The sequence below is a fragment of the Panthera tigris genome, chromosome D2 (genome assembly GCF_018350195.1).
Source record: "Panthera tigris isolate Pti1 chromosome D2, P.tigris_Pti1_mat1.1, whole genome shotgun sequence".
Taxonomy (NCBI): Eukaryota; Metazoa; Chordata; class Mammalia; order Carnivora; family Felidae; genus Panthera; species Panthera tigris.
The window spans coordinates 45,077,138-45,089,593 of NC_056670.1; the positions used below are offsets into that span (position 1 = coordinate 45,077,138).

Sequence of the window (12,456 nt, forward strand, 5' to 3'; positions counted from 1 at the left end):
TGTATGGTTGGGTCTAAATTCACTCTTTTGCATGTGGATATCTCGATGTCCCACTCGAATGGGTGTTTGGATGAGAAAGAGAGCTTGTAAAGTAATTTCTGTACCAGAGTTCCTACGTTTTGTTTTGTTTTGTTTTGTTGGGTTTTTTTGTTTGTTTGTTTGTTTTGGGTTTTTTTTTGGTTTGGGTAAATACAAGTGTCTGCATAGAAATACATGCAGGTCGCTTCACGTTTTTTCAAGTTCATGGTTGTTACATGAATTAAATTCGATAGTGTATGCAACACTTATCCAGCACTGATCCAGAGTTCAGTGGGATCTAATAGTGGCAGTTACAGTCAGTTTAGGGGATATAAATTGTCAGACTCTTACACAGGAAAAAAAAGTTTGAGAATCCACCTCCTCAGGAGATTTTCTCTGTTTCTCTCTGAAGCAATGGCCGCTCCAAAGCCCTGTCCTATATCTCATCTCACACCCACCAGATGTGCTGGTGACATCTCCCCTGTTGCTGGGTCATTTGGGTGGACAAGGCCAGCCCTCAGAGACCTTGCCCTGGGAAAGCAAGGCTGCTGCCCTGGAGCATCCCTAGAGACCACAGTGCCTTGCTTCTGACTGTGGGCTCAGCCCTGGCTGTCTCCCCATTAGTGGAGGACTGGTTCTCAGAAATCACCTCCACGCACATAGCTGTTCATCAGCAGCAGGAGCGTGCTGTCCTGAGAACGTGATCTTCCGTGGGTCCACAACCCAGGAACGGGATGCCAGATGAGTCTCAATGGAGCTGAGAGGCTCAGTAGTCATTATCATAGGTGGCCACTGTCGGGGGTGATGGTCCCCTCTCCTGGACTCCAGCTCCTCACCTGACCAGCGATAGTGACTACGACTGCTCCTGTTCTTCCCACTGATGCTATGGTCCAGAACTAAATGTTCTCACTTTCCCCTTAACGTCCTTCTTTGTAGCTGTCTCAACCCATCATTCTGGAGTCACAGCACTGGATGCCCCAGACCAGGGAGCCCTCTGCTTTCTCCCCTCTCCTGGGCTCCTGCCTGCCTTCATCCATTCCTCTTCTGCTCAAGTCCATGAAGCAACTACAGCCTTTCTCTTACAGGCATCTTCACGTCTTTTGTTTGCTCTCCCCAGGCTGAGTCCTCCTGGCCACATCTCAGTCATGAACTGACCCAACTACCCAGTCATGAACTACCCAACTACTCAGAGCTGATATTCCGTGCGTTCTGTGCTGCTGGAGAAAATCAGTGTGTGCCCAGCTGAGCCATCAGAATCCCTTCACCACCTTGGTTACCTCCAATCTTCCTTTTTGCTCTCACCTCCTACCTTGCAGCCCCGAGGGAAGAGGGGAAAACTCCCCTTCCACTGTCTCCTACACACTTCCCTGTGCCTCCTGGGGCTTTGCCTTTGGGGGGCCCTTCCCCCCCCTTGTAATTTTCTTTATTTACCCTTTCCTTGCTGGTTTCTGCTTCACCCTTCCTTCTTACAAAGAAATGAGTTTCAATTTCCTTCCCCCTGCCCCCCAATTACTGCTTGGATGCTCTCTCTTTTCTGACCAAATATCTTGTTTCCCAGCCTCATGCCACACCCCTCCTCTGTCCACTGGCTTCCACCCCCCTGTCCCCAGCAAGCCTGCTCTGCTGGGCTGAGGGCTGCAGCCCACAAGCTGAGTGAGCACCTTGTGAAAACCAACCCACAGGATACCTTTCAACCTTCAGCCTCTGTGACTTCTCCGCGACACCGGAACATGCGAACCATTTCCTCCTTCATTTTCAGGATGCTACTTGTTCATCTCTCCACCCTCCTGGAGCACTCCTTCCCCATTTCCTTCACAGGCCCATTTCTCTGCTGGTAACTTAGATGCTGGGTCTCCTCCAGACCTGTCCTTGTCTGTCCTCTCTCTTGCACCTGTCCGAGCCTCCTGGCACACCTTGTCCACTCCAAGGTCTCCTGTGGTCTGGGAGGCATGGAGGTGGGTGTTCCCTTCCTAGCGCTCTGTGGGTCACACACAACCTGCATGGTGGCTGGGCTGGGAGGGTCCGCTGGCTCTACCAAGGATGCCATGTAGACTTTGGCCTCTGGGAGTCTGAGCAGAGGACCCTCTGGAGAACAGAATTCTGGCGAGATCCTCAACTCTTGCTGCTGTGCAGCTTGTGGGGCAGCAGGGTGGGCACCGCGCGGGAATGTGTCAGATACGCAGAGTCTCAGCCCCTCCCCAGGGTCCTGACCCAAGGCCCCTGGCGGCTGTACGTGCACAGCAGAACGGGACAGGCTGCTGGGACCTGCATCAGGCAGAGCAGGGGAGAGTCCCAGAACTCAATTTCCTCAGATGCTTTGCCTCCAAATAGAGGTCTGGTTTCCAAGAGAAATCTGATGGAAGGAGCCCTATATTATTTTCTGATGAGGTGGAAGCTTATGCTCAGTAAACAAGACGGATTCTTGTTTGAAAATAACTCTTGCCCCAGCTTTGCGGGCTACCAGGGGGAATCAAATTAAAGGGAAAACAGTAGCAGTGTAGATGTGTGGCTGTGCCAGAGGCAGGCAGATTGCAGGCTCAAACAGCCTGGGCCTGATAACAATCTGGGGGAAGGAGATGAAGGGGGTTTTCTTTGAGGAGCTGGGCGCACCCCTAAATTCCAGCCTCTAGGGTTCCGCTTCTTCCCCGACCCTCCCCACTCAGGCCCTCAGGGCCAATATGCATACCCTTTGCTCGCTAAAACCAGGCCTGTAGAGCACACGGCTAAACACGACCAAAATCAACCCTGGCTTTTGAGTCGTCTCCTGAGGCCAAAAACAATGGTCCCTCCTGCTGCACATTAACAGGGCGGTCTGGGTTTAGCTGGTAACTCACCCCGACGCCAGCCCTGCCTCCATAACCAGCAACCCCCCGGCCAGGCAGACAAGGCCAAGGCTGTTTGCAGGAAACAAGAGCTCCGCTGTGGGGCCTGCGTGCTCTGGTTCCATGCTCCAAATAAAGATGATGGGGACGGGGAGGAAGTGAGTTGGGACAGCCCCAGGCTCAATGGTTTCAGGCAGAATTGAGAAGCCTGAAATAGAAAGCTCCTGCCAGCGCCCGGAAAGGGCCGCGGGATCTGGGCTCCAGAACAGTCCCGCAGCCGCAATCCGGGGCCTCTGCTGTGACCAGCTACCATCTTGTGACCTTCTCGTACGCACTGATCCCAGGCCAGTGGCCTTTTGTTCTTTCTCACTGGGTACCGGTCACTCACTGTTTAGCTCAGGTCTTAGCTGTCACTCTCAGGAAGGCTCCCTGTCCCCCAGGGCTGGGGCCTCTGGCATCTTAATAGCACTTGGGCCCGCTATCTCCTGGGGATGGGGCTCTGTCACAACCGCATCTTGCCTTCACTTGTAGGGCCACTGTGGTGGGCTCTGAGGCATACTGCTGGTCCCCCTTTAAGGGAGGCTTTGCTACTGCCGAGCTGCCAGAGGTATGGTTAGTTGACAGCCTTGGCTGCTTTCTCGCCTTATCACACTCTTCCTAGGACAGGCTCTGTCACCACTGAGCAAGGTGGTGATACCAGGGCATAGCTCTTCTCACTCACTGGGGTCTCCTCTATGGCAAGTGTCTGCTCCAGAGCCCCCAGGAGCTGGTGGAGACTTGGTCACTTCTGCATCCCAGGCTGACCACTCCCTGACCAATCCTCTGCCCCGCCTACCTTCACAAACGGTACTCCCCAGCGAAACGTTTATCGTCTTAACTCTGCCTCCAAGCCTGCTCCCCAGAGAACCCAGTTGGGCTTGTCTGGCAGGGATGGAGCTTCGGAGGGCCTCAGAGAAAATAAAGTGGGAGAAGGAATGGATGGATGGATGGATGGATGGATAGGTGGATGGATGATGAGCTCAGCACAGCATGTCTGTCCCAGCGTCCCACAGGCCCAGGGAAAGTTCTGGGCCTCAGTGCCCACTTTGGAGAAGACCTCATGGCCTGGAGGACCCTATGAGGTGCTTGCTTTTGAGGATGCGGCTGTTGAGATCTGAAAGGAAGGTAATAAAACAGATGCAGGGAGGCCAGCAGCAAAGATGACATGGACGTTGTGGCCAAGCTGGAGCACACAGAGCTGTAACCCTCGCTGCAGACCATATTCCCACCTCCTGGAAAGGGAGTGAGGAGCCAGGCTATCATCGAGCCTCCTTTCCTGCTTAGGCTGCCTGAGGCACACACTCCCTGACAACAAGTTTGCAGGATGCCTATGGCGCATCCTGTGGCCAGAATCAACCTCAGATGGGTCTGTGTCCCCACTGGGAGTGGTATAAGAAAGGCCGGGAGAAGGTCCTGACCCACGGGCACCTCCCTGCCTGTCTTCTAAGGCCTAACACATCACCATTTGGGAGGCTTGTTTTTGTACCTGCAAAGCTTCACTTTTGGGGGGCAAAATGCTGAGGACATTGTGCAGCTTTAGGACCCTGATCCGGCCTTAGAAAAGCTGCCTTAGGCTTCAATGCCTGACCCCTCACGCCCTCCCCTGGGCTGCTAGCCCCATGTTGGGGCTCCATAGCAGTGATGTCCCCTGGGCTACAAGTTTGCTGCACAGCAGAGTCTTGATCAATTACACGCCTGCCCCTTTCAGCTGAGGCTCCCTCATTTCTCTCTCTCCTCACCTGGCACTGCCTGGCACAGTGAAGCTCATCTAATGGAGAATGGGGTGGAGTCAGACCCAGGGGAGCAGGAGGTAACACCATCAGTTAAGGCTCCACGTTGAAGGCTGGTTTACTAGGTGTTGAGGGAACTGTCCAATTTTTTTCACTTAATCCTCATAGCAGGAGGTCAGTGCTGTTATTGTCTCCATCTCCTGAGGGAGGACTGAGACACAGAACAGTTAAGAACTTGCTTGGAGTCACACAGCCTGGGGGTCAAGACACAGCAGGAGAGGGAGGGCTCCCTGCAGGCTGATGCTGGGTGGCCTGCAAGGGCTCCAGCTGTACCTTCAAGAGCGGTTTGTCCCCTTGGCTCATCCAGCGTGCATTGTCCTAGTGGATTGTCACACAGGCCCAGGAAGCCTGGCAAAGATGAGAAAGAGCACTTTGATTCGGGGCATCTGTTTCCAATGATACGTCCACACTGTGTGTGCCGCAGCCAGACTGCCCTCCAAAGTGTCAGCTTCCAGTGCTGCTCCCTGGACGTGCCTTCCTGGGTCTGTGCTGTGCTTACGGACCCCATCTGCCTGGTTGTCCCAAGGAGGCTGGGGGTATGGTGTGGCGCGGTATGTGACGGGAGGCCTGGGCCTCGTATAAAAGCAACCTTAGCCCACTTCTTGTGTTTAAGCTGCCAGACCCCTTCCTGGAGGACATGGGCACAGCACCACCTTAAATTTGTGCCTAAGTGCTTGTGAGCTGCAGTCACTCCCTCCACGTTTCCTGAATCCCATAACACCTCTGGCATCTCCCTTTTATAGATGAGGCAATAGACTCTGAAATCAGGTGACTCTCCAAAGGCCTCCCAGAGGGCCAGCAGGACAGCAGCCAGGATTCGGACGCAGCACACGTTGTGTGTCTGAGGCTTATTGGTAAGGTACTCAGTGTCCCCAAGTCAATCTAGACCATTCTCACTTGGGTGAGAAATTTCAGAGGCATGTGAAGGAGCATCCAAAGAGCCTTGAACCCCATGCACATGAGGGGCCATGCCCCAGCTGCCGGTCCTGCCTACGTGTCCCATTTGTCCTGGGTGTTTCCTGGGGCCATATCTTTATGCATGGGAGGGGGTGCAGAGGGAGGACCATCATTAGGTCTGGATATTAGACAAACCGCTGGCAGCAGAGGGATCTCCAGGGAGAGGCAGAGGGGCTCAGAGTCTGTGCGATGCACCAGGCCCTCACATAGATGCCCTTGTCCACATGTGCAAGAGGCTCCTAGAGTCCCTCTGACAGGGAGTCTTCACGTGGCCTCCCTCAGTCTTGGCTTCCTCCTCTCTAGGTCTGGAATACAGGGCGCCTGGGTGGCTCAGTTGGTTAACTGTCCAACTTCAGCTCAGGGCATAATCTCACGGTTCGTGGGTTCGAGCCCCACATCGAGCTAGCTGCTGTCAGTGTGGAGACTGGAGCTTGCTTTGGATTCTCTGTCTCCCTCTCTCTGCCCCTGCCCTACTTGCACTCTCCCCAAAATAAATAAATACTTAAAACTAGTATATATATATATATATATATATATATGTATATATATTTAATAATAACACCTCCTTGCAAGGTAGGAGGATGTGAGGCATGGTATAAACTTTAAAAAGCTGCAGATATATTAACTATTACTATAATGAGAAGCTGAGACAAGTATGGGGACAACATTCAAGTATGCAGTGAGTGTTGGTCTTTAGAGCAGAAATTTACAAATTTCTGGCCAGGAGCCTCATCCATACCTTGCCTGTGGCCAACGTCAGGAGAACCTTCAAGGGTCCTAAGAGACTTGGCTTGGCTTCTATGACGCACTGGTGAGGTGCCATCTGGGCTTTTATTGAGCCAGTCAGTAGCTGTAAGCCAGGCTGTAAAGCTGACGCTGGGCCTTACCTTGGACATGTCTGTATGGGTGGGTCTGGTCCAGGGGGCGCCCTGGGGGCTCTAGAGAGGAGGTCGGCCATGCTGGGAGGAATGGCCCATCAGTCATTTTTCATCATTTCAAGTGACGACAGTCTGCCACTAGCTCTGCCCAAGAAGACACAGATGACACAGCCCAGTCCCTGGAGGCCCGTAAGTCAACAGAGGCCTGAGTGTCTTGCCTGCTGTTGGCGAGGTTTCCCTGAGTCCTAGGCGGCTCCTCCTGGTTTCCTGTTCCTTCTTTGGGGCCTAGTAGGCCCCTTCTTTCTGCATCTTGGGCAGAGGGGCTGGGAGAGTTCAATTTCTACTTCTGCTCGGAGCCTCTGGCTTAGGCCTGGGTTAAAGCCTTCCCTGTGGCTGCCATTCTCCCCTCCCCTCCAACATTTTGACTAGTCCTGGTGGCCTGCCCTCATCAGAGAGGTTGCCATGCTGGGCCACATGGAGCTAAGGAGGAAGTGATTGGCAGTTTCACTAGCTTGTTATGGGGTCAGGAGGCCTGGGTTACTCTCAGACAGAAGCAGCAAAAGGCCAGAGAACCACACAGAGGGCCACAGGTGTCCATGTGATAATGACAGATGGCACTTGTCATCCCCCAGTTACAGTGGGGAGAAATACAGCTCAGCGATCCAGAATGTGAGCTTTGATGAGGCAGGACCTGGATTTAAATTCACAGCGTTTCCAGCTGCGTAACTCGTTCCCCGAGCCTCAGTGCCCCCATCTGCCAGCTGGGGAGAACATTTGTCTCCCAGGGCTGTGTATGGGTGTCCTGTGTGGTTAAGAGAGATAAATCCTTTACTCAAATGTCTGAGCCTTGTGTGCAAAGTCGTGGGGAAACCATGGGATCAGTACCGGTGTCATGGCAGGTATATGGTTCATCTCAGTCCTTAGGATGGAAGGTGAGGGATTATGATACCCATTTGACAGATGGGGTAAGTAAGGAAAAGACGGCTATACACACGATTTGCCCCAAATCTAACTGTTAGTAAGAGGCAGAGCCAGGTTTGGAACCATGATTTAACTTAACCCAAAGTCTGAGCTGCTGTTTACTACCTTTTACGTGATCTCCAGGAGGTGTGGTTTTGTGTACCTGATCCTCAGAATGCTAGTAGAATTGGGTTCCTCCGGGGTGAGACTTAGAGCAACAAGCTTGTTTTGGTACAAACCCAGCCATTATTGTGCACTTGAGAGAGATGAGGCGGTATTACCTTCTCCTTCCCCTTATGCCAGCTCCACCCCCACCCCCACCCCCAAATCGAGGCAGCTTCTAACAAAGATACATATAATAATATTATGATACCACAAAAATAACAAGCCAGGCCTAGGGGAAAATCAGTAAATGGAGAGAAGCAAGACTAGGTAATAACACACATATATCAACTGTGAGGACCAACTTCGGTGCTATAAATGAGCTTTGAGTTTCACTCTGAGCTTTGGCAGCAAAAGAGAACTTTGTTGATTACATCATTCTCATGGTCACAAAGAGAGCCCACCAGTTGCTCAGGAAACCAGAGGTTTCCACAGTAGAGCTTGGCAATGTTCTTCTTGTGTGGCACTTACACAGGGGCTTCTAGAACTTTCTAACCACAAACACAGCAATAGGACTCCCTTGGCCACCCCAGAGGCACTTCCTCCGTGGAAGCTGAGGCCTCCGACTGGACGAGGTTTCTGCCTTGCTGCAAGGGGGAAAGTCTGCTCCTCTCCTGCAGAACGCACCCGGACAGCTGGTCAATTCCGTTCAAACTCCATCACTGGATTCGGGAAGTTATCTAGTGGGGAATATCCATCCGAAAGGCTGTTTGGCTTCTAGACAATGACTGTATCTGTCCCAGAGGATCCTCTTTTCTAGAGACATTCTGGCTTCATGGACACCCGTGGCAGCACCCACACAGAAGCAGGCAGGAGATTCTGATGTTGAACTTGGCTGCAAAGGGCTGAGAGGTGGGCTTTGGGGCACATGGGGCCGTGGTTGGAAAAGCGATATTGTTGGTGAACCAGTTCATACGTCCTCTTGCTTCGCTCTGGCCACCTCAAAGGGAAGTCCAAACATTTTCTCAGCAACATGTACTTAGCTGTGTGCCAGGGGTGGTTCCATTTGACCTTTCTTGAGGGTGATGCCACAGAAAGATTCCTCTGAAATGCAAGTCTGTTTATTCCAGACTCCAGAGGGTGTTCCAAGTTCAAATGCCCTGCTCCAGTCTACTCTCCTGCCCTTCCCTAGAGGGGCTTCCATTATGAACCCGAGAGAGAGTGAGGGGCTGCCTGGGCTCTTTGCTTGAGCAATTCTCCAAATTTCACTTTCAAAATAGAAGTGTGAGCAAGGAGGGTAGCAAATAGTTCCTGAGCACTCAATGTGTTTCAGTAGGATGGCCAGCTATCCCAGTCTGCCTGAAGCGGAGGGGTTTCCCGGGTCTCTAAAACCGGGACCACCCAGGCTCTGTTGCTCCCACAGAATTCCTGCCAGGCAGGAACTGTCACTGTACATTGCGAAGGATAAAACAGGGGCTTTGAAGAGGCCATCTGACCCACCTGCGATCCCCATGGTCGCGTTCTTTCCACTACCACACGTTGTCACTCCCGAGGGGATGGGGAGACTTTCAGATGCTACTAAGAAGATGAATCTAAGTTCTCTGGGAACTCCCAGATTTCCCAGGGCTGCTCCTGTTTGCTGGTAGGAAGGATGTTTCTTCCCTTGACCCCATGTTTCTATGGAGAAGGAATCCCCCCAATAACACTCTGGGCCTTACCCTTCTTCCCTCGAGGCTCAGAATGGGAATTGCCAGGCTGTGCTCAGACTCCCTTCTCTGTCTTGAGATTTTCCTCTTGCAGAGAGCAGGTGTTCTGTGCACTCTTGGCCACATGGGATTGGAGAAGAAATGTCTATAGGCAGGCCCATTTTGCTGCATATCTAAGGGCATCTTCTCCAATCAGCTTTGCTAGTAATAGAGGTGACGTTTGACAGCATTTGGTATGACTCCTCTGTTTATCTCCTGATGGATGTGTGAAAGAAGTACTATATTTTGAACCCCCATGACTTAGGGAATTTTTTCATCTGTCCTGAGACCTCTGGCAAGATTTGTGTGTGCAGACCTTTGCAACTCATCCCAGACACCCCATGGAGACCACAACCTCCTTCCTTAGAAGAGAGGAGTCCAGTGCAGGAATTGGTGCGAGTCCTATGGGAAGCCCAGGAAAATAGATGCTGAGCCAGGGCCTTGGGGCCAAATCCTCCTGCTGCTCCCAGAAATAGGAAGGAATTGACAGCCCATGGTGTTGCTCAAGAATGCAAGGGCTTTAGAAATTTCCTCCCCAGAAATGCCATGTGGCGCTGCAGGAGATCTCTGTATCTTTTCTGTCCCAAGACATCCTGCCCCTCTAGTTTCTGGCTGGAGCCAGAAAGAATTCTGCTTTCCTTCCCCTTCCCTCCTCCTCACTCTGCCTGGAGATCCTGAAATCAAAGGGGACCTCACGCCTGGCTTACACTTATCCTGATTGGTACCCCAGGCTGCCCAGCTTTGCATTTTCTATTTTCAGAGGGCTTAGGTTAATCTGAAAGTCCTGCTAGAGACCACCCACCTCCCTTAAACAAACAGCTCACCTTTCAGCCCAGAACCAACCTCGCTGCCTGGGATGTTTGATAGGCCGGGTGGCTAATTAGCCCTAACATCTGTGCTGCTTTCACAGGCATCAGAGCCAGAAAGCGGGGTCGGTGGAGCCACTTCTTCTGAAAGCCATTTCTTTGGCCAGGCTCCCGGCTCCTGGAGAGTGAAGGTCAAAGCTGAGGAAGCATGTGGAGGCGATAAGCGCCGCAGACTCTTGGTTGGAGGATGGACATACAGAGCCAGGAATGCTCCAGACCACCGAGTCACATATGGGGATCCTCATGCTTCTCTGCTCCAAGATGCTCCTGGGGCAGGGATTGAGGGCTAAAGGCCAGAAGGAGCTCAGAATTTGTTCGCAAGACTTCAGGAGCTTCTCCTGGTTATCATCTAAAGAGGAAGTCACCACCTTGGGCTAGGAATGGCATGTATGGGGTATGCTGGATATTTCTGATGTCACTCCTATGCGTTTGTCACTCTATCATCTCATCTTTGCCCCTGCAGGGAAGCTGTAGAAAGAGACTTAAACTGGGGCGCCTAGGTGGCTCAGTCGGTTAAGCGTCCGACTTCAGCTCAGGTCACGATCTCGCGGTCCGTGGGTTCGAGGCCCACATCGGGCTCTGGGCTGATGGCTCAGAGCCTGGAACCTGCTTCCGATTCTGTGTCTCCCTCTCTCTCTGCCCCTCCCCCGTTCATGCTCTGTCTCTCTCTGTCTCAAAAATAGATAAACGTTAAAAAAAAATTTAATTTAGAAAGACACTTAAACTGACAAAATCCCTGGGCTTATCTGTGGGTAGGGCAAGCAAGTGGGGAGTAATGGGGAGTAATGCTAAGGAACAGAGAGGAAGCCACAGTAGGAAAATGAAAAAGCAGTTCAGACCCTAGGGTTCAGGCAGGGGAACCAGGGAGCCTGGGTGCATGTAGGTCTACGAAAAGCTGTTTTCAAGGCTCAGCTGGATGGTTCTTATGTGGGGTGTCTCATGTCATTGCAGTCAGACGGTGGCTGTGCTGGAGTGTCTGAGGGCTTAGCTAGGCTGGACATCCAGGACAACTCACTGACATGGCCAGCTGTTGTCATGGGAGCTCAGCTGGGATTGTCACACCTGCACCTGGTCTCTCCATGTGGCATCAAAGTGAGCCGCTAAGAGGGCATCCCTCAAGCAAGTGTTCCAAGAGGCCCAACTGGAAGCTGCGAGGCATCTTTTGGTGTAGTCCCAGAAGTCCTTGAATATTATTCCCCCCACACACTGTACTGTCACGTGGGTCTGCGGCCAGTCTGTTTTCCAGAAAGGGGATTAGACTTCATCTCTAGATATGAGGAGTAGTAGCGTGTGCCTCCAGGGAGGGAAGGACAAGATGGTGGCAGTTTGGAATCTTTCTGCTCCTGGACTTGCCAGGTAGAATGTGGAAGGCTGGCGTGAGGGGTTTCTCTGGGTCCCGTCTGATGTTGCTGTTGGCTACAGCGATAATGGTGAAGATACTTCACATATGTACTTTACAAGTGACTTTCCTTGCATGAGGTGAGTCTGCTGCCATTGGCTCAAGCTCAAAGCCCGCTCGTCCTGGCAGGAGATGCCCTCGCTGGATTATGCATCCTCTTGCCTCAGCTTCTCCAGCACTGTCAAGCCCTGGTGGCTTCTCTCCATGCCTCTTGGGCAACAGGGTCACTCTTGGGTTCTGACCTGGCTCTCTTGCTCCTTGCTTGATGCCCAGCTCGCTGGCTTTACTTCCCGATGGCTCAGTTTTTCCATCCTTAGTGTGAAACAAGGCAGGACGGGGAAGCAAGAAAAGGAGTCAGAGAAAGCAAAACCTCCCTGGGTGGTGCAGAGTGGGCTTTGGGAATTGCCAAGAGGCAAACAAGGCAGCCATTTCTAGCTGGCCCCACTGGTCCCTCCCTGGCTGACTTTGGGCTCCTCCTTTCTAGGCTGCTGGTCCAAAGGGAGCACAAATCAAGGGCTGCTGGCCAGATTCCCAACCCAGGACAAGCTCTGAACTTTCAGTTGTGTGTGGAACCTGCAAACTGCACCAGTTTCTGGGCAGTGGAAATATGAAAAGTAACACTACCAAAATGCACTTAACTCACTCAGGGGCACACACACGCGTGTGTATGTGTTCATGCGTATGTGTATGTGTGTTTAATGAGTTGGTCAATAATTTGAAACAATTGCATTAATAGGCTGTTTGCATTTACCATTCCTACTCCAGCCCCCACCCTACTTCCTCCAGGTCTTAACCATCTGGGGTTGGCCTTGGCTAGTAGTGGGGTAAACACAGGTGAAGACCATCAATCAGTAACACTGAATGTGACAGCCAGTCTGGA

General features: G+C 52.1%; 1 long non-coding RNA gene across 1 annotated transcript; it reads left to right on the forward strand.

Annotated features, from left to right (window-relative positions):
- The first annotated feature begins 8,113 nt into the window (after nt 1-8,113).
- On the forward strand, nt 8,114-12,254 carry LOC122231824. Its single transcript, XR_006209077.1, has 3 exons — nt 8,114-8,478; nt 10,222-10,571; nt 12,061-12,254. It is a non-coding gene; the product is annotated as an uncharacterized LOC122231824 (long non-coding RNA).
- The last annotated feature ends 202 nt before the right edge of the window (nt 12,255-12,456 follow it).